Genomic DNA, 27466 nt, shown 5'->3' on the forward strand with positions numbered 1-27466 from the left:
CAAATACTCCATGCAAAATCAAAACATGCTTTTAAAAAAATGACGCCCTCAAACAATTTGTAATTTTTCAATTATCAGGCCTTGACAGTACTCAAAATCAGAGCATGTCTTTGTAAAAATTCATCACATCTCAATTTTCATTGATAATAACATTTATTAAAGCCTTTTAGAAACACATTGCTTATATTATTTGGCTCTTTATGAAGTGTTTGTGGGCATGAGTCTGGTTGGGAAACATGTTTTAAAAGTATCGTGTATAATTATTCACATTATTTGCCTCAAAACTGCAAAGTTTTCCATTTACTTTGTGAACTAAAATAGTCTGCTATTTTGAGGAGTCCATAATTTGCTTCAACAAAATGGCAGACTGTATTAGTTCGAGAGGGTATGAAAAGAAAACCAAACAATTTTCAGGTATATTTATGTGGGTCATTATTTTCAAAATTTGAAAACATCTTTCCAACCATAGGCCCATTCTTTTCATAGCAATAACTTTCTAAAGCACAAAACACCAAACCGAAATGCAAAATGTCCCCTTGAGCATGTGAGGTAGATCAACATTAAACAGTCATGGCTCAGTACTTATTATCAAACCTTGTTGAAAATTCATCACATCTCAAATTTCAGCAATTTCAATAACACATAATTATCATCAAGAGACACAACCTTCTGCAAGAGACACATTGCTTTTAGATTTTGCACTTTGGACTATGAAAGCATGTGTTACATGATATGAATCTGGGCCCAAGTTAATAAAGCCTGAAAGCAAAACAACTTACTTAGCACAGAAAAGTATTGCTTAACAGAAATAGGTTTCCGCCCAAAATAACATCAATTTTACTTAGCAAATAAATTTGTCAAGAAGTGTTTTCTGCCTAACAGCTTTATGAAATAGGGCCCTGGTTGGAAACATGTTTTGGAAGTAGTGTATAGTTATAAACACTAAAAGGTGCCTCAAAACTGTGTGGTTTTCCTTATATTTTGTGTTTTGTGGTGTCTAAAAATTATGTTTACTTTGTGGACTAAAATAGTCCGCCATTTATAGGAGTCCATAATTTGCTTCAACAAAATGACAGACTGTGTTACTTCAAGAGAGTATAGAAAGAAAACCAAACAATTTCCAGGTACATGTTTATCTGTGTGTATCATTATTTTATTATTTTAAAACATATTTCCAACCACGTCCATTTCACAGCAAGCACTTTCTAAAGCCCATAACAGTAACACCCAACTCAAAAGCGACATGTCCCCTTTTGGCATGTGGGATAAGTCAACAATAAAAAGTCAGACTCTGTACTTTTTATCAAACTTTGTTGAAAATTCATCTCATCTCAAATTTCCACAATTTCAATCACATATTCATCAAAACCTTCTTCAAGAGACACATTGCTTTTAGATTTGTGTATAATTATCAACACTAAGGTGCCTCAAAACTGTGTGGTTTTCCTTTTACTCTGTGTTTTGTGGAGTCCATAACACTTACAAAATTAACACTTAACAAAATTCCATAACACTGTGAACTAAAATAGTATGCCATTTTCAGGAGTCATGAGTTTGCTTCAACACAAATGGCAGGTTGTGTTATAGTTCAGGAGGGCAACAAGAAAAAACAAACAATTTCCAGGTATATTTGTGTGGATAATTATTTTCTAATTTTAAAACATATTTCCAACCTCATCCATTTCATAGCAAGCATTTTCGAAAGCTCAAAACACCCAACTCAAAAGCGACGTGTCCCTTTAGAAATTAGGCAACATTAAATTGTCAGGCTCAGTACTTGTACTTGTCAAAACCTTATTGTTGTTTTCGAGTCTCAAGCTTCAATAATTGCAATCACAATCAATCATTTCATTCATTTCATCAACACTTTTCAGAGACACATATTGCTTTTGGGCGTTTTGGGCTATGAAAGAGTTTGTTATGACATGAACCAGGTTGGACAGAATAGCATTTAAAAGTAAACGGATAATTAAATTATGTACTTTAAAACTGTGAGGTTTTCCAAATACTTTGTGAACTAAAATGGTTTGCCATTTTTGGGGAGTCAAACTACTGCTTCAACAAAATGGCAGATCATGTTAGTTCAAGACGGCCAAGGAAAACCAAACAATTTCCAGGTGTATTTGTGCGGATCATTATTTTCTAAATTTAAAACATCTTTGGATGACAGTCATTGAAGAGCGGCATAATAGGGTGGTGACATGGGCCTTCAGTGATACCTGTAGATGTTCATCCATGACTGCACAGAGATTTCTGGCTTTCGTTGAGTGATTTCACATCACCAACTGCGATGGAAATGACTGGGAGTGGCTGTTGCAAAAATCTTGATGTTAAATGAAGATCTTCTGTTTTGCTGCATTAAGCATGAATCTTGTTTGTAGTCGTCCATTGATGATATAGCCCTTGGTGCATCCATTGAGTTTCATAAGAGCAGTGTCGTGGTCTGACATAGACTTGCGTCCTGTTTTTGCGGCGTTTAGCATCATCTTGTTTGCAGTGGCCCATTGGTGAATGTCCTTGATGCATGCATTGAGTTTTGAGAGTGCATTGTGGTGGTCTGACATAGACTTGCATCCATGGCCGCCTCGTGCTCAAACTGTAATGGGGATGCATTCCTGGAGTCGCCCTCACCTCACTTGTTCTCTTTCAATCTCTCCCAGTGTGGAGGCAAGCCATTGCCAGGTTTGTCATGAACTCGGGAACCAATAACCTTGAAGATGCTATCAAAGTACTGCAAGATAAAACAAAAAATTCAAAGAAAAACAAATAACTAGTAGAAATAATTATTGGTTACCTCACCTCTGTAGGTAATCAAGACTTTCCACCCCCTCAGCTTTATTATGGAAACATAATGAACCTACTTCTGTTTTGTGTTCAAAGAATATGGTCAACTAGCTGATCATAACAAAATGGATACTCTGAGTTGTTCCGGGCGTTTGTAAAGTGGCCACCATAAGCTAATTTGAATAAGTTTTGACTTTGTATACATCATCAGACATGGTTAAAATAACGAGAATGATGGACAAAATTGCACAGTTTTCGCATGGGGCACTTTCGTAATATTTGCAGGACCATTGCCCCCCAATGTCTTGGCATGTCTTGGTGCCCTTCAAAAGTTTCCCATCGACTTTAGATTTTCCAATGCAAGTGCCCTTTGCAAAATGCAAATGGCCTTGCCCTTCCAACATGAAATTCCATAAGTCTGTCTACACTGCTGCCCCTTTCAATGTTCGATTTATCTTTTACACAAGGATTTGTTGTTATGATAATTCTGAGCAGTATTACCTGAGCATCCCTTGTCGCTAAGGCAACATCTGAGCAGAACACAAACAACTGAAGAGGTTTTCCATCATTTCATTTTCTTATGTGCTTGTCTTGTCTCTTTAAGACCTGTAAAGAAAACAATTTTGGGTTGAAAAACAAAATTGACTTGAGTGGGAGTTGAATCAACGACCTCCAGATTAACGTGTAGACATTTCTACCAACTGTGTCATATGATCCCTGGCTACACGACAGTTTAAAACGTTGTATGGCTTCTGACTGGCACCCCCGAACAAAGATATTGACAAAATAGGGACACCGCCAGAGGTCTAGATAGCTCAGTTGGTATAGAATGCCGTCACGTTAAAGGAACACGTTGCCTTGGATCGGACGAGTTGGTCTATAAAAAGCGTTTGTAACCGTTTGTTATAAAATGCATATGGTTGGAGAGATGTTTTAAAAGTAGAATACAATGATCCACACATATTTGCCTCGAAATTGCGTGGGTTTTCCTTTTACTTTGCGAACTAACACGGTCGGCCATTTATTGGAGTCCAAAATTTGACTCCCATAAATGGCCGACCGTGTTTGTTGATGACGAGGTAAGAGGAAAACCACGCAATTTCAAGGCAAATATGTGTGGATCATTGTATTCTACTTTTAAAATATCTTTCTAATCAATGCATTTTATAACAAACGGTTACAACACTTTTTAAAAACCAGCTAAACCGATCCAAGGCAACGTGCTCCTTTAATCCATTTATTGAAAACATTTATGTTTTAAGTACATGGGTGTCAAAATGCCTGTGTTTCGATGCAAAACATTTCAAATGAATCATGCTTTTATATGATGACCTAAAACTGTATGCAATTAACATAACGCAAGATCAAAAAACATTGAGAGGGGACCAGTAGCTCTATCTTGATGCATCTTTTTACAGTACGCTCTGCATAGTCTTCACCATAAGATGGATCAATCACAGGATTAACTTAAATATGCAATATAGGATATTTCAAAGTTACACTTCAAGGGGTGCGTTTTGGCGACAGTAACCAATGAAAGTTTTGATTATTGGCCTGTGATTAACCATTGGCTGATTCAACCACAAAAGTTATTGGTTACAACCGCCAAAACACACCGCTGGGGTCATGATCGCACAAGGCATTCTGGTAAAGAAAAATGTGCGTAGTCAGTAAAATCATTCAATTGGTGACAATGAAATACCCTGAAGATACTCATGCATACCTACAGACATTATTAATTGGCACACACCATAAAGTTGGGCACCAGGCAGTCGCAGAAACTTGGCCATAACATGCCAAAACAAAATCATTAAAATGAAAACTGTTTTAATTCTGGACGCAAATCTCAAATACAGGAGTTCAGTCAAACCTTTTTGTTTGCGGTACTGGGCCCAATTTCATGGCTCTGCGTACTGCAGAATTCTGCACTTTTGATCACGATTCCCTGCTTACGAGCAAGCGCCGAGTTTCTGCACTAGCCTTGTAAGTGTAGAATGCCTAGTAACAGGGAGTACGCACACACGGAAGCCAAATTTCACCGCTAACCCATGAAATATGCTTGTCGTAAGCACAGAATTCCCTGCTTCCGTAACCCCGATTCTGTGCTTGCGGTAAGCAGAGCCATAAAATTGGGCCCTGCCGTTAGCTAATTTATTTATAGATAGAATAACAACAAACTTGACTGCAACTTACCATGTGTGTATTGCAGGATGATGGCAAATATTTCACTACAGTAAAGCTTCTATGGCACTTTATGTACTCGTGTCTCTTCAGCAGCCATTTCAGGTGAGGCCTTGCTGGTGGGCTGCCTCCCCACACATCTTCCTGCACATCTCAGAGTGTCATCTTCTCAGGATTCCTACAAGTAAAAAAAAAAGAATATTGGGATTGAGCAAAGAAAAAAATGCCCAGCCTGTTTACCTTGAGGTTTATTAGTAAAATAAATAAAGAGTACAACACATGATAAAACAACTTATTGACCCAAAACCACATGATGTCTTAATAATATTTGTAGTAATAACTAGTTCTTATATAGAGCACGTTTCACAATAACCGTCTCATAACATTCTTTTAATCTGTCTCAGCTCCCTTGGGAGTTTACAACCTGGGAAACCTTATGCTCTAAGGGCTTTTCATACACAGTATCAACCTTTACCCTAGCTGGTACCCACTTATAGTGTCCAAAGAGATAGAAGTAAAGAGATAGAAGTAACTGAGGTTGACGGCGAAACCAAAGAGAAAGATGTTTCTGTGGTTGACATTGCTAACAAAGAGCGATACAGTTCTGTGGTTGACGGCACAACCGAAGAGATAGAAATTTCTATGGTTGACAGGGCAACCAATGAGTGAGACATTTCTGTGGGTGACGGCACAACCAAAGAGATAGAAGTAACTGAGGTTGACGGCGAAACCAAAGAGAAAGATGTTTCTGTGGTTGACATTGCTAACAAAGAGCGATACAGTTCTGTGGTTGACGGCACAACCGAAGAGATAGAAATTTCTATGGTTGACAGGGCAACCAAAGAGCGAGACATTTCTGTGGTTGATAGGGCAACCAAAGAGCAATCCATTTATGTGGTTGACGGCACAACCAAAGAGCGATACATTTCTGTGGTTGGCAGGGCAACCAAAGAGCAAGACATTTATGTGGTTGACGGCACAACCAAAGAGCGATACATTTCTGTGGTTGGCAGGGCAACCAAAGAGCAAGACATTTATGTGGTTGACGGCACAACCAAACAGCGATACATTTCTGTGGTTGATAGGGCAACCAAACAGCGATACATTTCTGTGGTTGATAGGGCAACCAAAGAGCAATCCATTTATGTGGTTGACGGCACAACCAAAGAGCAAGACATTTCTGTGGTTGATAGGGCAACCAAAGAGCAAGACATTTCTGTGGTTGACAGGGCAACCAAAGAGCAAGACATTTCTGTGGTTGACGACACAACCAAAGAGCAATCCATTTATGTGGTTGACGGCACAACCAAAGAGCAAGACATTTCTGTGGTTGACAGGGCAACCAAAGAGCAAGACATTTATGTGGTTGACGGCACAACCAAAGAGCTATACATTTCTGTGGTTGGCAGGGCAACCAAAGAGCAAGACATTTATGTGGTTGACGGCACAACCAAACAGCGATACATTTCTGTGGTTGATAGGGCAACCAAACAGCGATACATTTCTGTGGTTGATAGGGCAACCAAAGAGCAATCCATTTATGTGGTTGACGGCACAACCAAAGAGCAAGACATTTATGTGGTTGATAGGGCAACCAAAGAGCAATACATTTCTGTGGTTGGCAGGGCAACCAAAGAGCAATCCATTTATGTGGTTGACGGCACAACCAAAGAGCAAGACATTTCTGTGGTTGATAGGGCAACCAAAGAGCAAGACATTTCTGTGGTTGACAGGGCAACCAAAGAGCAAGACATTTCTGTGGTTGACGGCACAACCAAAGAGCAATCCATTTATGTGGTTGACGGCACAACCAAAGAGCAAGACATTTCTGTGGTTGATAGGGCAACCAAAGAGCAATACATTTATGTGGTTGACGGCACAACCGAACAGATGGAAATTTCTGTGGTTGACATGGCAACCAAAGAGCAACACATTCATGTGGTTGACGGCGCAACCAAAGAGCAATACATTTATGTGGTCGATGCCACAACCAAAAAGTGAGACATTTCTGTGGTTGATAGGGCAACCAAAGAGCAATCCATTTATGTGGTTGACGGCACAACCAAAGAGCAATCCATTTATGTGGGTGATAGGGCAACCAAAGAGCAATCCATTTATGTGGTTGGCAGGGCAACCAAAGAGCGATACATTTCTGTGGTTGATAGGGCAACCAAAGAGCAATCCATTTATGTGGTTGACGGCACAACCAAAGAGCGAGACATTTCTGTGGTTGATAGGGCAACCAAAGAGCAAGACATTTCTGTGGTTGACGGCACAACCATCAAGAGCAAGACATTTCTGTGGTTGAGGGCGCAACCAAAGAGCGATACATTTCTATGGATGACCGTGTAGCCAAAGAGTGAAACATTTCTGTGGTTGACGGCGCAACCAAAGAGATAGAAATTTCTGTGCTGACGGCGCAACCAAAGAGATAGAAGTTTCAGTGGTTGACATGGCAACCAAAGAGCGATACATTTCTGTGGTTGACAGGGCAACCAAAGAGCAATACATTCATGTGGTTGATGCCGCAACCAAAGAGCAATACATTGATGTGGTTGACGGCGCAACCAAAGAGCAATACATTCATGTGGTTGACGGCGCAACCAAAGAGCAATACATTCATGTGGTTGACGGCGCAACCAAAGAGCAATACATTCATGTGGTTGACGGCGCAACCAAAGAGCAATACATTTCTGTGGTTGACGGCGCAACAAAAGAGCAATACATTTATGTGGTTGATGCCGCAACCAAAGAGCAATACATTCATGTGGTTGATGCCGCAACCAAAGAGCAATACATTCATGTGGTTGACGGCGCAACCAAAGAGCAATACATTTCTGTGGTTGACGGCGCAACCAAAGAGCAATACATTCATGTGGTTGATGCCGCAACCAAAGAGCAATACATTCATGTGGTTGACGGCGCAACCAAAGAGCAATACATTCATGTGGTTGATGCCGCAACCAAAGAGCAATACATTCATGTGGTTGACGGCGCAACCAAAGAGCAATACATTCATGTGGTTGACGGCGCAACCAAAGAGCAATACATTCATGTGGTTGATGCCGCAACCAAAGAGCAATACATTCATGTGGTTGACGGCGCAACCAAAGAGCAATAAATTTCTGTGGTTGACGGCGCAACCAAAGAGCGATACATTTCTGTGGTTGACGGCGCAACCAAAGAGCAATACATTCATGTGGTTGATGCCGCAACCAAAGACCAATACATTCATGTGGTTGATGCCGCAACCAAAGAGCAATACATTCATGTGGTTGATGCCGCAACCAAAGACCAATACATTCATGTGGTTGACGGCGCAACCAAAGAGCGATACATTTATGTGGTTGACGGCGCAACCAAAGAGCGATACATTTCTGTGGTTGACAGGGCAACCAAAGAGCAATATATTTATGTGGTTGATGCCGCAACCAAAGAGTGAGACATTTCTGTGGTTGACATGGCAACCAAAGATCGATACATTCCTGTGGTTGGCGGAACAACCGTACAGATGGAAATTTCTGTGGTTGACATGGCAACCAAAGAGCAATACATTCATGAGGTTGACGGCGCAACCAAAGAGCAATACATTTATGTGGTTGATGTCGCAACCAAAGAGCTGTACATTTCTGTGGTTGATGGCACAACCAAAGAGATAGAAATTTCTGTGGTTGACAGGGCAACCAAAGAGCAACACATTTACGTGGTTAAGCGCAACCAGAGAGCGAGACATTTCGGTGGTTGATGACGCAACCAAAGAGATAGAAATTTCTGTGGTTGACATTTCTGTGGTTAACGGCGACAACCAAAGAGTGAGACATTTATATGGTTGATATGGCAACAAAAGAGCGATACATTTCTGTGGTTGACCGGGCAACCAAAGAGTGATACATTTATGTGGTTGTCAGCGCAACCAAAGAACGATACATTTCTGTGGTTGTCAGCGCAACCAAAGTGATAGAAATTTCTGTGGTTGACCGGGCAACCAAGGAGTGAGACATTTCTGTGGTTGACAGGGCAACCAAAAAATAAGACATTTCTGCGGTTGACGGTGCAACCAGATATATAAAAATTTCTGTGGTTGACGACGCAACCAAAGAGATAGAAGTTTCTGTGGTTGACTAGGCAACCAAAGAGTGAGACATTTCTGTGGTTGACAGGACAACCAAAGAGTGAGACATTTCTGTGGTTGGCAGGGCAACCAAAGAATAAGAAATTTATGTGGTTGACGGTGCAACCAAAGAGTGAGATATTTCTGTGGTTGACGGTGCAACCAAAGAGTGAGATATTTCTGTGGTTGACGGTGCAACCAAAGAGTGAGATATTTCTGTGGTTGATGCTGCAACCAAAGAGTGGGACCAAAGAGTTTCTTTACCCCTGTGTGAGAGTAAGTGCGCATTCAATGCGTTAAACGGTTCTAAGTGGTTCTCAACACTAGATTTGGCGTTGGGATATTGGCAGGTTGCTTCAGAAGTCCGCATTTGTTGTGAGAAATAGGCTATACATATGGAAATGTATGCATTTTGGGCTCTATAATGACCCAGCTACTTTCAAGAGACTTAAGGAGAAGGTCACGTTAGGATTGCAGTGGAAAATCCTACTGACCTATGTAGAGGACTTAAATGTCTTAGGTAACACAGTTTAAGAAACGAAAGTGGTGTAGATTGTTGACTTGTTGAGGAGTGAGGCTTATGTGTTCTGTCATGGAGGGATCAGCTTGTTGGTGTTGTTTGGGGATCAGGCATGCTTCTTTCGTGGGTACTATGGTGAAGAGAGAGACTACATCAAAACTTACAACAATGTCCGATTGACAAAGGTGAATGTCCTTAATGATGTTGACGAACCGACTTCGGTTGGTGATGTAATGCTTTATGAGGCAGCTTGAGACTGATGGAGAGATCGGAGCTGGTTAGTGATCTTGTGTTCAATGGCCTGGACAACACTTCATCAGTTCCTACAACACCTGAACAACTTGCATCCACTATCAAAGTTACCCTAACCCTAACCCTAATCCTAATCCTAATCCTAATGCTAAACCTAATCCTAACAAAGTCCGAATCCAGATCCTTCAAACCATCAAGAATTCTAAGCTACCAAAACCTAACACAAGCAAGCAATAAAATGCTGCCATCTGAGCCCTACCTAAAGACCAATCCATCCACACGTCAGCCAACAAAGATTCTCTCAACCGACACTTAAAGACAACTACCAAGAAACCCCATCCTGGCCATCGAACACAAGATCACCAACTAGCTCCTATCTCTCCATTAGTCTCAAGCTGCCTCACAAAGCATCACATCACCAACCAAAGTCATTTCGTCACCATCTACCTCAGTCAATCGGACATTGTTGTAAGTTTTGATGTACATGAAGTCTCTCTCTTCACCGACATACCCTGAAAGAAGCATGCCTCATCACAAAACAACGCCTACAAGTTGATCACCACATGACAGTTCTTCTCAGTACTTGCGTATCTTCATCAAGCTTCCGATGGAGGGACCACTCAAATGAGCAAACTGCTGAGGCTGCCATTGGATCTACTCTATTCTCAGAGAAATAGAGAAAGAAATGAAGACCGCTGTGCTTGGATTGTTTAAAGAGTTAAACAAAACAAGCCAGGACAGAGTGGCTCAGTAGAGAAAGCTCATGAGGACAGACACTTAGGCTAGAGTGTTAGATAAAGGAAGAGAGTAGTATTAGCCAGATCACTTGTAGAGTAGGGAACCAGATCATTCCATAGTGGCTCGATAAACTATCACTGTGGGATTAATTCCCACTGTGGAACATTAGGCAATTAGAAATAAGGCAAACGAGTCTAGTGAGCCAAAGCGAGGTTTGTCTTTGCATTTACTACACTTATTTACAAGAGGTACAGACAATGTACAAAACGAGTAAGCTGGTCCAGTCATGACGTGTTTGGTAGAGTTCCAAGACGTTTTCTCCAGTGGGGGTCAAGATATAGGTAGGACTGATGTTATGAAACAACACAAAACCACTGGAGATGCCAGGCCAGTAAAACAGAGACCAAGATGGGGACTCTGACTGTGCCTTAGGAGAGATACAAAGACAGGCTGTTGGCATAAAGAAAAGAGGTGTGATAGAACTCTCGTATAGCCTGTGGGCTGCCAATGTTGTACAAAGGCGTTTCTGTATAGACTACAGAAGGTAAACCTGTCCCCAAGAGTTTGAAGGATTCTTGGCCTTGCGTCCTATGACAAAAAGTTCATACAGGGTTTTACAGGGTTTTGCAGAGATAGATAGTCTTTTGCATGCCCTGACAGAGAAGTAAAGACTGTTGTAGTGGAGTGAGTTATACCATGGAGCTAGCCATGGGCGAAAAAACCCAACCAAGAAAAACCCAAGTAGATGATGAGACTAAGCTAGATTTTAAGTGCCAAAAAGGAGGGCAAGAACCGCCTGAGTATATTTTCTTTCAGTGTTGGCCTACAATGGATGCATAAACATGTTATCTTTCGATTTACAGAAACACTTTCCGGTTAAAATATATATTAAAAACTGAGCAAACTTCCAATTTACCAGATAGATTATGTTTGACAAAGTACACAAAATTAGATACAATTAAGCAGTGTTGCAGTCGAGTCACCTATGTCAAGGTCGAGTCATGAGTCACAAGTTACTTGGGTTGAGTCCGTGTCCCGAGTCACTTGTTTGAGTCTGATGAGTCCGAGTCGCGAATCATTTGGGTCAAGTCCGCGTCCGAGTCACGATTCACTTGTTTAAACAATTAAATAGTTCAACTTTAACCGGTTCAACTTCAACCGGTTCACCTATAGGCCTACCGGAGCACTTGATTGCAAACCAAATGTTGAAAAATAAGAGTTGGATATTACAAAATAAAACACATATAATTTAAACAATGTTATGTACTGCAGTATCAATTCCATTTCAGGTTTAAAAATACACAACATGCAGACCCACTCCCTGTCCCAGATAAGTTCTTTTGATTTAAAATTATATAATAAAAAAAAAAATTAAAAAAAATTAAATACCGATAGTGATTTATTTATTTAAAGGGAAGGTACACGTTTGGTAATTACTCGAAACAAATATTAACTTGGGAAGGAGCATTGGAGAGATGTTGATAGTATAAAGCATTGTGGGAAACAACTCCCTCTGAAGTAATGTAGTTTTCGAGAAAGAGGTAATTTCTCACTTAGAGAAATAAAAGACTTTTAGCTAGAAGTCTTTTATTCGTATTTGAAAGCACACAAATTCGTCCAACAATGGTGTTTTTTTCTTTCATCATTTTCTCACAACTTCGGTGACCGATTGAGCCCAAATTTCCACAGGCTTGTTATTTTATGCTTATGTTGGGATACACCGAGTGAGAAGACTGGTCTTTGACAATTACCAACAGTGTACCTTCCCTTTAAAAAAGATAGGTATCCAACAAACTTTTATGGCTCAGAGAAAGTAAACCTCTTGAAATAAAAATCAAAAACTGCCAAATAATGGCGTCGTGCACAATGCTTGTACAGAATAATATCCCAGCGAGTGTACACAAGTGCCATGACCAAATTCGAACCCACATTCCGATGATTAACCACCAGAACTTGAATTCGACGCTCTTATACCACGACACCCTTCCTTTAAATTTAATTAAAATAAACAATATTGATGAAAGTGTAGATTATTTTTGTGAATCTACACTCAACTGTCAATTTGTTACAAACTAAAGTGAATAGTTCAACTTGATAAATAGCCGTCTTCCCAAATTAAAAGATAACATGATCATCGTCCAACAAAACACAGCTGAAAACATGTTATATACCAAAACACTTTCATTTAAAATAATTTAATTGTAAACTGAGCAAACTGGCATTGTACTCAATAATGTTTCACAAAGTACACAAAATTAGATAAAAATAAGGAAACATTTACACTGTACACTGTAATCTTGGAATAATTTCCATATCCTGCCACCACTTTTTCACTTATTTTTACCACCAGGAGTATCTCATTTGAGCAAATTCAATCTAAAATATTTCATAACGAATGAAAACGAACGAAGCGGTGGTTGGATATGGACATTATCCTCTATATTTTCAACCTCCCTTATTAAACAAAATCACAGATTGACGAATCTTAACAGAGTATAAACTGTAGCAATAAACAGAACCACAAATAAAAATCTTAAAGGCACTGGACATAATTGGTAAATAATCCAAACAATTGGTACCATAACAAATGACCTTTCTCCCTGTTGATAGTAAAAAAAAAAAAAAACATTCAGAGAAATTGCTCCATTATTTTCTTGCACTTTTGATGACCAATTGAGCCCAAATTTTCACTGTTTGTAATGTTATTGGATATTTAGGGATACACCAAGTGAGAAAATTAGTCTTTCACAATTACCAAACGTATCCAGTGTCTTACAGATCATCAAGCCTAAAAAATGTTCTCAAATCAATCTATATTTTGTATTAGTCAGTACAAGTTTGCTCAGTCTGTTCCTTTCATAATAACTAGTTCTTAGTGTTTAGCGCATTTCACAATAACCATATCAATGTGATTCACATTAGTGGCCTCGTCATTGGGCCAATAACATTCCTTGAAGCTTTCTCAGCTCTCTATAGAGTATACAGCCCTGAGCTGCAGTATGGTGCAAGTGGCTTTTTAACCCCTACCCTCACACAGGTGACCATTTATACCCTTGTGTGAACACAAGTGCCATGATAAGATTCGAACCCACATTCCGATGAATAACCACCAGAACTTGAATTCGATGCTCTTACCACGACAAGCTTCTTTAATTTTTAACGAAATAAACTATATTGATGAAAGTGTAGATTATTTTGTGAATCTACACTCAACTGTCAATTCGTTGCAAACTAAAGTGAATAGTTCAACTTGAAAATAACTGTCTTAAAACATGTTATCTTTTAACTTACCAACAAAAATTCCAGTTAAAATAATTTAATTGTGAACTGAGCAAACTGGCATTGTACTGGATAGATAATGTTTGACAAAGTACACACAATTAGATACAATTAAGGAAACATTCACTGTACACTATCCTGCCACCACTTGTTCACTTATTTTTACCACCAGGAGTATCTCATTTGAGTAAATTCAATCTAAAATTATTTCCTAACGAATGAAAAAGTGTTGGTAGGATATGGACATTATCCTCTATATTATTCTAAACCTTCCTTATTAAACAAAATTACAGAGTGAACAATTTTAACAGAGTATTAATTGTAGCAATAAACAGAACCACAAACAAGAACCTTAAAGGCACTGGACACTAGCTATTGCTAAAAAACAATTGTTAGCATAAAACTGACTTGTTAATGTTTAATGAAGAGCTGTTGATCAGTACATTGTATAAAACATTGTGGGGAATGGCTCCATTATTCTTTTGCAGCTTCGATGACCAATTGAGCGCAAATTTTCACTGATTGTTATTATATGCAAACTTGTATTTTGGGATACACCAAGTGCGAAAACTGGTCTTTGAAAATTACCAAATGTGTCCAGTGCCTTTTTACAATTAAAAAAGTTGTCACAATATAACATAAATTATACATAATCTGTGAAAGCTATGTAAAACAATCAAATCAATAGCAAGATAAATTTACTTTGGAATAACCATGGTAACATAATGTGCGATGATGGCTGTCTTTTGATGTAGATGCAAGTTCTCCGGAGTTGAAAGAGACGGTACATGTGTTTGAATGTGCAACAGACTCTGCAGTATCGAGCTTTGCTGATGGCCACTCTTGGTCCGCATGTTGATCTCTTTAGAAGAGTACACCAAATGAATGCTGACCAGTAGTTTAGCATATGAATATCTTTGCATATCAGTAATCTTATGAATGTACACTTATTATTGAGAAAACCATTTAATTGAAACTGTTATAATCAATGACAAAAGTCAGAAAAATAGACTCTTCCTAATGTAAATTCGTTATCGCATTCTACTCGCCTTCGGCCCATACATTCTATCCGGCGAAACTACACTTCCTCGTCCATTCTCCTAACTCAGGTAAACGGTATTAAATATTTGGGAATCTATATTGAATTTAACGCAAAAGAAACATATTGCCAATACACATGTAATAGCTATTTGTATAATGAACCTACAAAATTATTTTCTTCCAAGAAGCATATTACTAACCAGTACAACTCTTTTATTTTACCGTAGTTACTCAGTTTTACCAGGGGAAGTCCATTACTCCTAAATGTAACAATCTGCTTTCATGAAACATGCAGTTCCAGCAATTTCTAAAACTGGCTATTTTAAACACTGTGGGCTTCACTGGAAACTTAAACATCTTTAAATCTACTGACATTTATCTTAATTTACAAAAATGTGTATATTGGATGTTTTACATGTCTGTTTCAACCTTGTTTTACACTAACCTCAAACATTATTCCCACTATAAACCAGCAGTACTACTAAAATCTTTACAAATGTTTATTGTAAAACCACGTAGTCCACAAATGGTACTGTCCTATGTGGCAATCTTTGTTGGAATAGTATGGACAAAATATAACCTAAACAAGAGGGTTGAGGAACACAACAGAAAGAGCAATGTAAGAACACCCGGCCAGTACCCATACCGCAGTGTGGGGATACGCCTTTCCCGCCAGCAGGAGATCTGTGTGTATATATACTCCAACTGACATCAATGAAGTGTCGACCATTCCGGGGTCCAGGCGCCTCCTAATATGTACACTAAACAAAAGCTAAAACTAAACTGGCAAGGTGCTCCTTGAAAAGAGAGAAGGGGAAGTAGAAGAGGAAATGGAAAAGGAGCGCAGTGAACCTATTCAATACAACAATTTGGTGCTTCAATTTGGGACTTTTATGGCTGTACAGATTTTTGTAATATTAAATAAATAAAATTAATAATAAAACTCTTATAGCGCGCATTTCACAATTCCAGTTTTAATGTGCTTGCAATGATTAAACGTTCCCCAAAGAGCTTGTCTTACACCCTTCAAGGTGAATTTAGTTTGGTTCATGAGATATGAACTTTTGAATTATGAAAATTTGAACTCCCGGTTTCAGCCAGAAGTAAAGGTCACATGGGATCATACTTCAGACAAGATTTATAACATGATTTTTGGGGTTGAACAAAGAATTGACTAGAGTGGGATTCGAACCAACGACCTCCGGATTAACGTGCCGGCGCTCTACCAACTGAGCTATCTAGCCCTATATTGGCAGTGTCCCTATTTTGTCAATATATTTATAACATACATGTATTGATATGCATCCAGTGCTTTGATATGCAATTACCTTTGTAAGCTAATTATTAGTAATTAATAAGGTTCCCATCAAGATATATTTTATGTCAATATAAATAAGAAAATTAACTAATTAGTTTAAGCTAATTATTACACGTAACTATTATTTCATGACGTTAGCTTTCCAGTTTATACAGATATTCATCATCTTCATCAGGTCGGGCGTGCTCGGCTTTCTTTGATATGTTTCTTCCATCTTTCTCTCTGGATTTTCGAACCTTCATCCAGTATCCTCCATCAATATTGGTCAAAAAAGGCCTTCTTTTTGGCATCTTTGTTTGCCATGTTAAGTTTTAAAAGTAGAATGTCTCCAGTGAGTTCTTCAACAGTTAGTCAATAGACCATATTTGTGGTTTACAATGTCCTTGGGATTGGCACTGGAGAATTTGTCAAAGTAGTGTGTACAATGTTCTTGGGCTTGGCACTGGAGAGTTCGTCAGAGACGTATGCACAATGCCCTTGGGATTGGCACTGGAGAATTTGCGTAAGCACAATGTCCTTAGGATAGGCACTGGAGAGTTTGTCAGAGACGTATGCACAATGTCCTTGGGATTGGCACTGGAGAATTTGTCAGAGACGTATACTGTATGCACAATGTCCTTGCGATTGGCACTGGAGAATTTGTCAGAGACGTATGCACAATGTCCTTGGGATTGGCACTGGAGAATTTGCGTAAGCACAATGTCCTTAGGATAGGCACTGGAGAGTTTGTCAGAGACGTATGCACAATGTCCTTGGGATTGGCACTGGAGAATTTGTCAGAGACGTATACTGTATGCACAATGTCCTTGCGATTGGCACTGGAGAATTTGTCAGAGACGTATGCACAATGTCCTTGGGATTGGCACTGGAGAATTTACGTAAGCACAATGTCCTTAGGATAGGCACTGGAGAGTTTGTCAGAGACGTATGCACTGTGCACAATGTCCTTGGGATTGGCACTGGAAAATTTGTCAGAGACGTATACTGTATGCACAATGTCCTTGCGATTGGCACTGGAGAATTTGTCAGAGACGTATGCACAATGTCCTTGCGATTGGCACTGGAGAATTTGTCAGAGACGTATGCACAATGTCCTTGGGATTGGCACTGGAGAATTTACGTAAGCACAATGTCCTTAGGATAGGCACTGGAGAGTTTGTCAGAGACGTATGCACTGTGCACAATGTCCTTGGGATTGGCACTGGAAAATTTGTCAGAGACGTATACTGTATGCACAATGTCCTTGCGATTGGCACTGGAGAATTTGTCAGAGACGTATGCACAATGTCCTTGGGATAGGCACTCGAGAATTTGTCAAAGTAGTGTGTACAATGTCCTTGGGCTTGGCACTGAAGAGTTTGTCAGAGACGTATGCACAATGTCCTTAGGATAGGCACTGGAGAGTTTGTCAGAGACGTAAAGCACAATGTCCTTGGATTGGCACTGGAGAATTTGTCAGAGACGTACTGTATGCACAATGTCCTTAGGATTGGCACTGGAGAGTTTGTCAGAGACGTACATGCACAATGTCCTTGGATTGGCACTGGAGAATTTGTCTCAGAATGCACCATTTCCTTGGGACTGGCACTGGAGACTTTGTCTGAGAGGTATGCACAATGTCCTTGGGATTGGCACTGGATAATTTGTAGGAGTAGTATGCAGTATGTCTTTGGGATTGGCACTGGAGAATCTGTCATAGTAGTATGCACAATGTCCTTGGGATTGGCACTGAAGAATTTGTCAGAATAGTATGCACAATGTCCTTGGAATTGGCACTGCAGAATTTGTCAGAGGATGCACAATGTCCTTGGAATTGGCACTGCAGAATTTGTCAGAGGATGCACAATGTCCTTGGAATTGGCACTGCAGAATTTGTCAGAGTGGTATGCTCTCCTGATCTTGGCATCAACACAGCATCTGTACCCAGTTCTTTTGTTGAAGAACAGTGATTGCTTACAACCTTGCAACATCAATGACCGGCCTGTCCATACAAGGGATGTCACAACTCTCCAGGTAAATCAAACTTCAAATACCTTGAAAATGACATGCAGTAGACAACCAATGTGGTACGAAAACAGAGAAGACAGAGACATTTGCAGGAAAGCTGCCACATCGCGCTGCACCGAACACTAGACTTGAGACCGGAACTGGTATGTGATCTTTCATTTAATATCTGGAATGGGGTTTCTTTGGTAGGTATCTGGTATCTGTAAGTGCCAGTTGGTGTCTAAGTGAAGGTTAGTGTCTGTAAGGGTCGGTTGTAGGCCTAGTCGTTGGTGTCTGTAAGTGTTGTCATGAGTGAGGGGTTAGGTTAACATTAAGGGTAAGGGTTATAGAACTCCCGGGTAGCTCTATAGGGTTAGAATTGTGTTAGGGACAGACACCTACAAGAAACCCCACTCCGGATATTGAATGCAAGATCACATAGCAGCTCTAGTCTCTCCTTTTGTTTAGCATAATTTTAATTTGCATTCAAGCTCTCTGAATCCCCTGCCCTCGTTTCCTCAGTCAACCAAAGATAGTGGTACACAACCTTGATGTTCCCCTCTACGACATAGTGGTGTCCAGGGGTTCACAAACCTACAACACGGATCCTCCACCCAATTGGCCGCACAATATCACCAACTAAAGTTGACATTCATGTCAGTTTTGTCAAGATAACACTTGATCATCAGTTCCTCCAACACCTGAACAACCAGCATGTAATCATCAAATTGACCATGGGACTAAAGGAGAACAATACCATCTCCTTCACGATGTTTAAGTCACCAGAAATGCAGATAGCACCCTTGCCCACACTGTACACTGGAAGCGTGCACGCAATTAGCATTATCCACACAGGTCTTCGTTCCATTATCCACTCTTGGAGTCCGCCATCCAGAACAATTTACAGTCCACTGTAAGCCCGTAGCAGTTAACCGGGTATATGGGTACCCGAAAACAGATATTTATATTCATTGACCCTGGTGATCTCTTGGTCCTCCACCATTATTGAGTCATCTGTATCTGAAGTTGGTCATGAACTTTTCCTTGTGCATCTTCCAATCATTGTCTTTATTTTTGCTGTTTACTTCATTTATTTGCACTTAGTCATTAGCGTAAGAGGTGATAGAGCTACATCATCTGCAAAGCATACATGTAGCTCCATCGATAATGTACCCCTTTCCTTCTCATCCAGTAAAGTGTTCTTGAAAACCACTTCCAACACCATGTTGAATATTTTGGGTGATTTTTTGTCCCCATGTCTTGGTCAATTTAAATCCTACATTATGTACTGCAATACATTAATTAAAAGTTTAATCTAAAAAAACTAAAAAAACATAACACATAAACCACACAATGGGTTTGTACAATCTATAAATCATTGCATGGGCTTTGCATACTTTTAAACAAAAGCTACACAGAGTGTGACCCCATTTGACCTTTACTTCCAGTTAAGCGTGTGCGTTAGAGCCAATGTCAGTTTTAAACTATTATCTATATCGAGAAAAGCGCTGTGGCTGGCTGTTCGGCTCCATTGATCAACAGGTTCAAAAAAAGAAAGAAAGAAAGATAGATAGATAGATCAATAGATAAAAAGGTTAAGTTTTCACAACATTACAGCTGAATTGTAACTACATTGTATGACACATTCATTTAAAGTTACTAGATACATAAATCACAAGCAAAAATGGGAATAATGTATACTTTTAATTATTAATACTTTTTGTTTGGAAGCATATTGATATCTAATGTGATACATGTAGAAGAATCAGACAAACACTTTATTGTTCTAGCTATGCACTTAGAGAGTTTTTTGCATTATTATGCGCTTTACAAATGTCTTTATTGCTACGTAAAATTGGGGACGTAGTGCTTTCTGCTCTACCGGCCAGGCTTCAGACTGATGATCAAGCCTACATCCGTATGGAATTTAAAAGGGGTAACCCTGTTTCAGCCATAGGAGTAGGTGGCAACTGCCTCTGAAAAAGAAAATTGTAGCTCACACCTTGAAGTGGACTTTAGGCCTCGTGTGTCTGGCGACTTGCAAATTTAAAAAAAAAAATTATTACCAATCATGACAACAAATTTAATTTCTATGATTTGAGTGACGGCTCAAGTACCAATGAAAAACAAATTTTCAAACAGACATTTTTTGTGTTGTGTGATATCGGTTCACCCTCATAAGAAATACAATTTGTAGAAGGCATTTCATGTGATTGGTGGTTTAAAGGCCACTGAGAGAAATGACATGTTGTTTTAGGTTTCTCTATTTGTTCCCTATTTTACTTAAAGGCACTCAACACGTTTGGTATTTGTCAAAGACCAGTAGCTCACTTGGTGTATCCCAACATGCACAAAGTAACAATTCTGTGAAAATATTGGCTCATTTGATCAATTGGGCTTCAACTGAAAAAGGCTTCAGGCCTAAAGTCTTTCTCTATCTCCCACGGCCAGTATCTCCATTGGCTACAAATATTGTGTGTTTGTGCTGAAAGTTAGGATGATGGTTTTTCCTGCACATAGACTACCTACCTCTGAAAGAGAGGGAGAGCACACAAGTGGGACATGACATAAATTTCAGGAAAAGTCAATTATACTTTGCTGAAAAGTCAACAACAGTTCATTGAGAGTAACAGAACACACCCCAAGCTACATGTAGGTCCTTCAAGGTAATGCTGTGAAAATTGAGTCTCAAAAGTTGATATCACTTAATTATTCAAGTTTGAAAAAGTGACAGAACAAAATGGGATGGAGTTCAGGTTTGCTGAGAAACTGCCAAAATCATGCAAAACATTTCTAAACAATTATTCCTTTTGGAGGTTTTTTTACAAGAGTAACAGATGCCGCCACAACAAGACTCAAGCAAAATTTAGTTCAATTTCAAGTGTGTTTACCAAGTAAAGTTTATGCCAACAACTATTTTGAGTAATTACCAATAGTGTCCAGTGCCTTATCAAAAGCTTTTTTAAATAGTAATACCAGTAACCATGTAGAAATTAAACTTTAAAAATGCAACATATTAACATAGTATCTATAGGTATTAACAACAGGGGTAAGCCTGGACGACTAGTGAAATTTACTACTTGACTAGTCACACCACAAACAGTTTCAATTTTAAACTACATGTAGTTGCGAGTAATTTTTAATTTCCAAGATGCAAGTCAGCATTTTTTTTTGCAGCAGGCGCATTATAGTAAAATTACTGCTGAAAGGATTGATAGACTGTGTCACTGATATCTGATTGTGTTTCATACGTGTAAGTAAATTCTGTGGTCATGAATGGTTGTGACCAACACAATTGGTTTTTAACGAAGCAGGGAAGTTGCGACTATTTCTAGTGATATTCAAGGCAGCATGGTTAACCTAGTAGTTGAATAGCGGTTGTCCCGACTCGTCTTAGCAATCAATAGTCGTGACAACGACCCTAGTCACACAAGTCGCCCAGGCCACATATAATATAAAACGTAAATGTGATTTTTTTTCTGCAATCACACTTCATGATGGATAAAATTTAAACAAAGTAAAACTTAAACTGAAATTAAAAAATAGCGAACAGCAATAGAGATGCAATGCAAGATCAAAGTTGAAACAGAATGTGCTAGTTGAATAAATGTTTAATATTCACTTCAGTACTGCAAATATTGCAAGGTACTGGACATGTTTGTTAAACGACAAAGACCAGTATTCTCAATTGGTGTATCCAAACACACACATCAAAAAACTTTGGACTCAATTGGTCATCGCAATTGCAAGAGAATACTGAACGAAGAACACCCTTGTTGCATAAATGTGTGTGCTTTTAGATGCATAATAAAAGGCTTATATAAATAAGCTGAAGTATTTTATTGTTTGAATGAGAAATCACCTCTTTCTAAACAAACTATATGTTACTTCAGGGGGGAGCCGTTTCTCACAATGTTTCATACTATCAACAGCTCTCCATTGCTGGTTACCAAGGTTTTTGTATGCTAAACATTATTTTGAGTACTGACCAATAGTGTCCAGTGCCTCTTTATAAAACTCTCTTTCTCATTCAGGAAAATTACAGAGGCACCATGGTCAAATACACAGCTGTCCCACAAGCAAACAGCAAACAACTTAATAATTAGCCCTCTAACCAATTCATCACACTACACAAATATACTCTGTAAAAGGTATGTTTAAAGCAACATTACATTATTGACTTTTGCTAACAAAACAGTTAATGGCACTCCTGGCAGTGTATAGCACTTTGTGTAATCCACCATTTACAAAAAAAAAACAAAAAAACTAAAGGCCCTACAGGTTAAAGACCACCTGGGTCATGAGAAACGTGTGAAAAACTGATATAACACATTTTTCGCTCACTGTACAACAAACTCAAAACGGGAAATTAGCTTTATAAATTTCTCATAAAATATGACATTTCAGACAGAAACATTTCATGTAATGTTTTCTACTGTCAGTGTCAATCATCATTAGATCTAGTAAGTTTGATGTAAATCTGTGATCTTATACAAGTTTTGTTAATACCAATTATGTAATTATGTAACGAATCAACAAGATAATAAAAATTACTTTGGAATATTAACGTTTACGGTAACAGGACCAGATAGCTGTCAGTGTAAAATTTCAAAAAATTTAACCGTGAAAAGTCTACATGTACATACTAGCCAGTTATTTCAAAATTAACTTTTAATATTTAAACATGATTTCTCCAAACATACATTTTTGGCTGCCGAGGATTTGAGGCCCTTCGTAAAATTACTTAAAATATGCATGCATGTGTAATCTACACTTATTATTGCGAAATCAAATTTGTTTAATTTGTTTCATATACAATTACCAGGAGCTAAACAATATGCAAAGCATTTTTATGAGACCCATACAAATTGCAATAAAGACTGTATTATAGTTCTGAGCACTGCAGTGACAGCTGTTGCTTTGGTAAAACTTAGTAATGATTGATGTAAAACTACGATTCCTATTTTAAAAGATGTTAAATTTGCATCCAGGATAAAGATTGACAATTGTGGTTTAACCCTTACACCAATGTGTGTTAACACTGTTTACTCAGTACTTTCCTGAGTCCTGTGAAAAGTCCATTCAAGATGAATGCCCTATTTTTATTGGTTACAAATAATTCATATCATGTTTTTAGAATGAACAATGCAATTACTACAGATAAAATAGTGTCCAAAATCATTGAGGTATTTAAGTGTGTGCAAGGAAGACCATAATGAAGCCTACTAGAAACTTGTATATCATAAAACTAGTCCCTCAATTAGAAGCTTGGTGAAAATACGCAGGTAATGAGAAAAAAGATGACTTGTTGAATAGTGAGGCTTGTGGGGTCTGTCATGGAGGGATTAACTTGAAGGCATTAATTATTTGAGATGAGACATGTTTCTTTCTAAGGTATGTTGGTGAAGAGAGAGACTTTGTCAAAACTCTCAAGAATGTCGGTTTGACCGAGGTGAATGTCATTTATGATGTTGACGAACTGGCTTAAACTGGTGATGTGGTTCTGTTTGAGGCCAAGTAGTGGGTGGAGAATCTGGTGAGATGTCTGGCCTTGTTGTAGATTGTTGAAACCCTGGGCGCCACGATGGGATGGAGGGGAATATCGGGATTGTCAACATGGGTTGACCGAAGAAATGAGGGCAAGGGGATGCAGAAGTCTTTTCATGGCAGTACCTGGGTGAGCTGATGGTCTTAGATTGATGAAGAGATCGGAGCTTGTTGCTGATCTTGTGTTCGATGGCCAGAATGGAGTTTCTTGGTAAATGTATGTAAGTGTTGGTCGACAGAATCGCAGTCTCCTTGAGGTTATAAGTCAGATGTGGACTCGACCACAAACCCTAACCTTAACTCAACCTAACTCTAGCCTAACTAGCCTAAACCTAACTCAAGTCCGTATCCAGATCCTGCTAATCCTCAAGAACACCAACCTACCAAGATCATTCAAAAGCAAGCAGTAGAATGCTGCCATCTAAGCCCTACCTAAAGACCAATCCATCCACTTCATGCCAGCCGACACACCACTGTGGACCTATCTACCACTAAGTATGACCACAAGGTGACTAAAATTCTGTCGACTGACACTTACAGACGCCTACCAAAAAACCCCATCTTGGCCATTGAATGCAAGATCAGCAACAAGCTCAAATCTCTCCATCAGTCTACGGCCATCAGCTCACCCAGGTACTGCCATCAAAAGACCTCTGCATCCACCTGCCCTTGTTTCTTCAGTCAACCCACGTTGACAATCCCGATATTCCCCTCCATCCCATCATGGCGCCCAGGGTTTTAACAATCTACAACAAGGCCAGACATCTCACCAAGATTCTCCACCCAAAGCTTGGCCCCAAACAGAACCACATCACCAGTTTAAGCCAGTATTGTTGAGCTTCTAGTAAATGGGGTTTATTGATCAATAGCGTTTTTCAAAATTGTTTGGCAACTAGAAAATATCATTTCAAAGTAAAATTTTAGTTTGTTGATTTTTATCTACTTTTTCAAAATTGTATGCATTTTTCACCTAATGATCTTTTGATCATGAGAAATATGAAAAAGCCATTAGCGACCTTATAGTTCTGAGATGAGCAGCAGACTGTGCATATATACTTTTAGGAGAGTGGATAAGAAAGTGTATAAATGACTAATTGTTTATGGAATGTACGAGCTGAAGGCAAGTACATTTGTAGTTAATTGAATCTACAATTCAGAGTTTATTTCACAAAACTATTTCCACAAAAGCCATTGTGTGAAGTAAATTAAATGATTTGGATATACCAATAATAAGTGTAGATTTCTAAAGACCTCAATGATTTGTTGATACTTTTTTATATGTAGTATTGCATGGTCCATTCGAAAAATATAATGTGGATTATACATAAACAATAAAAACAGGCCATTCATCCTGAGTGGACTTACAAGTTGATGCTGCATGAGTTCTGCAGAACCATTTACAACATTTTGTCCCTGATTGTCATAACATAGGAATTTGTAATTTTACATTAATCATTACTGGAATTTACTGAAGCAACAGTGAATGTTTTATTGATACAATTGGATCCATTTCTGGATGTGATCTGCACTGACCTGATTCCAATCTTCTTCTTGCAAGCTTGATGTGCAGATCTGACCTTGAGTCTTGAAACATCTTTAATGCATCTTAGTAGTTCAACCACATCTGCAAATAAAGTATAAGAACTTCCATTAAAAGGGCTAGATATGATTCATATCATTTTCTGTAACGAACAAGAGAGTCAGTAGGCCCTATTTATCAACCACAATAACAGATGTTATAATGACGTTTAACGATGCACATGATCACGAGTAAGAATGGGAGTTCAAACAATTCATACTTGACGATTCACAGGTCATACAACTTGACCCATCAGACACTTTTGACGGCTGTATGGTACACACGATCATCAACTGTATTAAGACAAGTAATTTTTTTTAAACAGACCAGACATGCTGAGCGATATCGATAATGTGCATAATCTGGTATTGGTGCAAATTGTTGTTCACCAACACTCAACTATCGCGAAACCCCCTCTATATTGGCGCCGCGTCACAGAGATCACCGATCACCACTCAGAACGCCCTCTATGAGTGGAATAATCCCAACCCAAATAATTGATGACCCGCTGAGCCACGACAGAGTTGGACATAACCATTCTGTGCGTGAACAGCATGGATCAGATCGTTAACAAAAATGGAAAAACCCAATATTCTTGAATGAAAAACATAATGCGAGATTGATAGACGAGACTCGATAATCGCCAGATGCAAGATGGCAGATAATACAACCATTGGGCATACAATGTTTTTGCTTGCAAAATATTTCATAGAGATACACCAAGACAAGCGACACATTTTGGAGGGAATGTGCTCTTCAGGCCAATGTGCCCGCTACGGTTGGTGACACAAATGGCGGAAAGGATATCCGCATAAAAGCGTGTTTCTATTCAAAAAACGATTTCACCTCCTGGCATGGAGTAGTAGATAGAAATGATTATTTAAAAAACTAATTATTTATTCAGATAAGCAGGAACATGAAAATCAATAATATTAATCATTTTTTAATGATTTAAATAGATTTGGAATATGGGATTTTAATTTTGAGTATCGTATTATTATAGCTCCCACTTACTCTTTGTCGTCGCTATTTACTGAATACCATGCGGTTAAGCGGGTCCTGCCTGTAAACTACTGCTAACTAACTGTGTTGTGGCACCACCAGTGACAGTGAGTGGCACACAGTGAACAGGGGGTGGATTTCACAAAGGTAGTCCTAAAGCTTAGGACTAGTCCTATGCAATGCTAAGAGATAGGACCAGTCCCAAGTAAGGATGAGTTACTGGTCCTAACTTAGGACCAGTCCTATCTCTTAGCATTGCCTAGGACTAGTCCTAAGTTAGGACTACCTTTGTGAAGTCCACCCCAGAACACGCATTCATGACAGTGTCAGTGTGTTTTCATTCGGCACGGACTGGAGTCAGAAGGAAATTGAGCGGATTTTGTACATGTATTTTAAGTGCTAAATAACCAAAGATTACCATGCGCGAAATACCAGCGGTTTTACGGAAATGCATTTCGACAGGAAGAAATTAAAACAAAAAAGATTTACCTTTTTTTGGTGAAATTAAGAACAACGTCACCAAGTCATATCCTCTTAGTTGTAAAATGGCGCTGCTCAACCCGCGCATGCGCACTGCCGAATCCTAGATCGGTGGTGGCGGGGTGGTGTCACCGCTTTTGTTGACGTCAAAATGTTTAGGTTTTTTTATCCAATGGCATCGCCGTATATCTGAGACGGAAAATGAATATTCATCACATAGTAGTCTTTCAACCAGTGGTTTATTTAGTTTTTTTCACTTTCCTTGGATATAATTTTTAAAATTCTGAACAAGATTTCAACTTTTTCATTGCAGTCTGTCGTTTCCCAAAATAAACCAAAATTACCGATAATCACCACGTATGTTTTTTTTTATTTTTTTACTATTAACGGGCACAAAGATTGTTTTTATTTTTAAAAGAGTATCAAGTTTCGGTAAAAAAAAGTCATAAACCTTCGTCAGCTAATCGTTAATTCATAGAGCAAGGACCAGTCCTTGCTCTATGGTTAATTTGGTTATAATCTTATTCAGTCTGTTGCCATAGCGTGGTAAATCCTGAAGAACAAAACCGTTGATTTCTTAAAAAAAAAAACGCCCCGTAAAGCGGCCCCTCAAAAGAAAAGTAGCTGAGCGGCGGGCGGCGAATAAGA

The 27466-nt window shown here is 38.9% G+C and overlaps 1 long non-coding RNA gene across 1 annotated transcript; it reads right to left on the reverse strand.

Moving 5' to 3' along the window:
• Positions 1-1383: 1383 nt before the first annotated feature.
• On the reverse strand, positions 1384-26889 carry LOC117296924. Its single transcript, XR_004519822.1, has 5 exons — positions 26828-26889; positions 25291-25381; positions 4978-5143; positions 3286-3390; positions 1384-2731 (listed from the first exon to the last, which is right to left on the reverse strand). It is a non-coding gene; the product is annotated as an uncharacterized LOC117296924 (long non-coding RNA).
• Positions 26890-27466: the final 577 nt, after the last annotated feature.

This window comes from Asterias rubens, chromosome 11, assembly GCF_902459465.1.
Source record: "Asterias rubens chromosome 11, eAstRub1.3, whole genome shotgun sequence".
Classification (NCBI taxonomy): Eukaryota; Metazoa; Echinodermata; class Asteroidea; order Forcipulatida; family Asteriidae; genus Asterias; species Asterias rubens.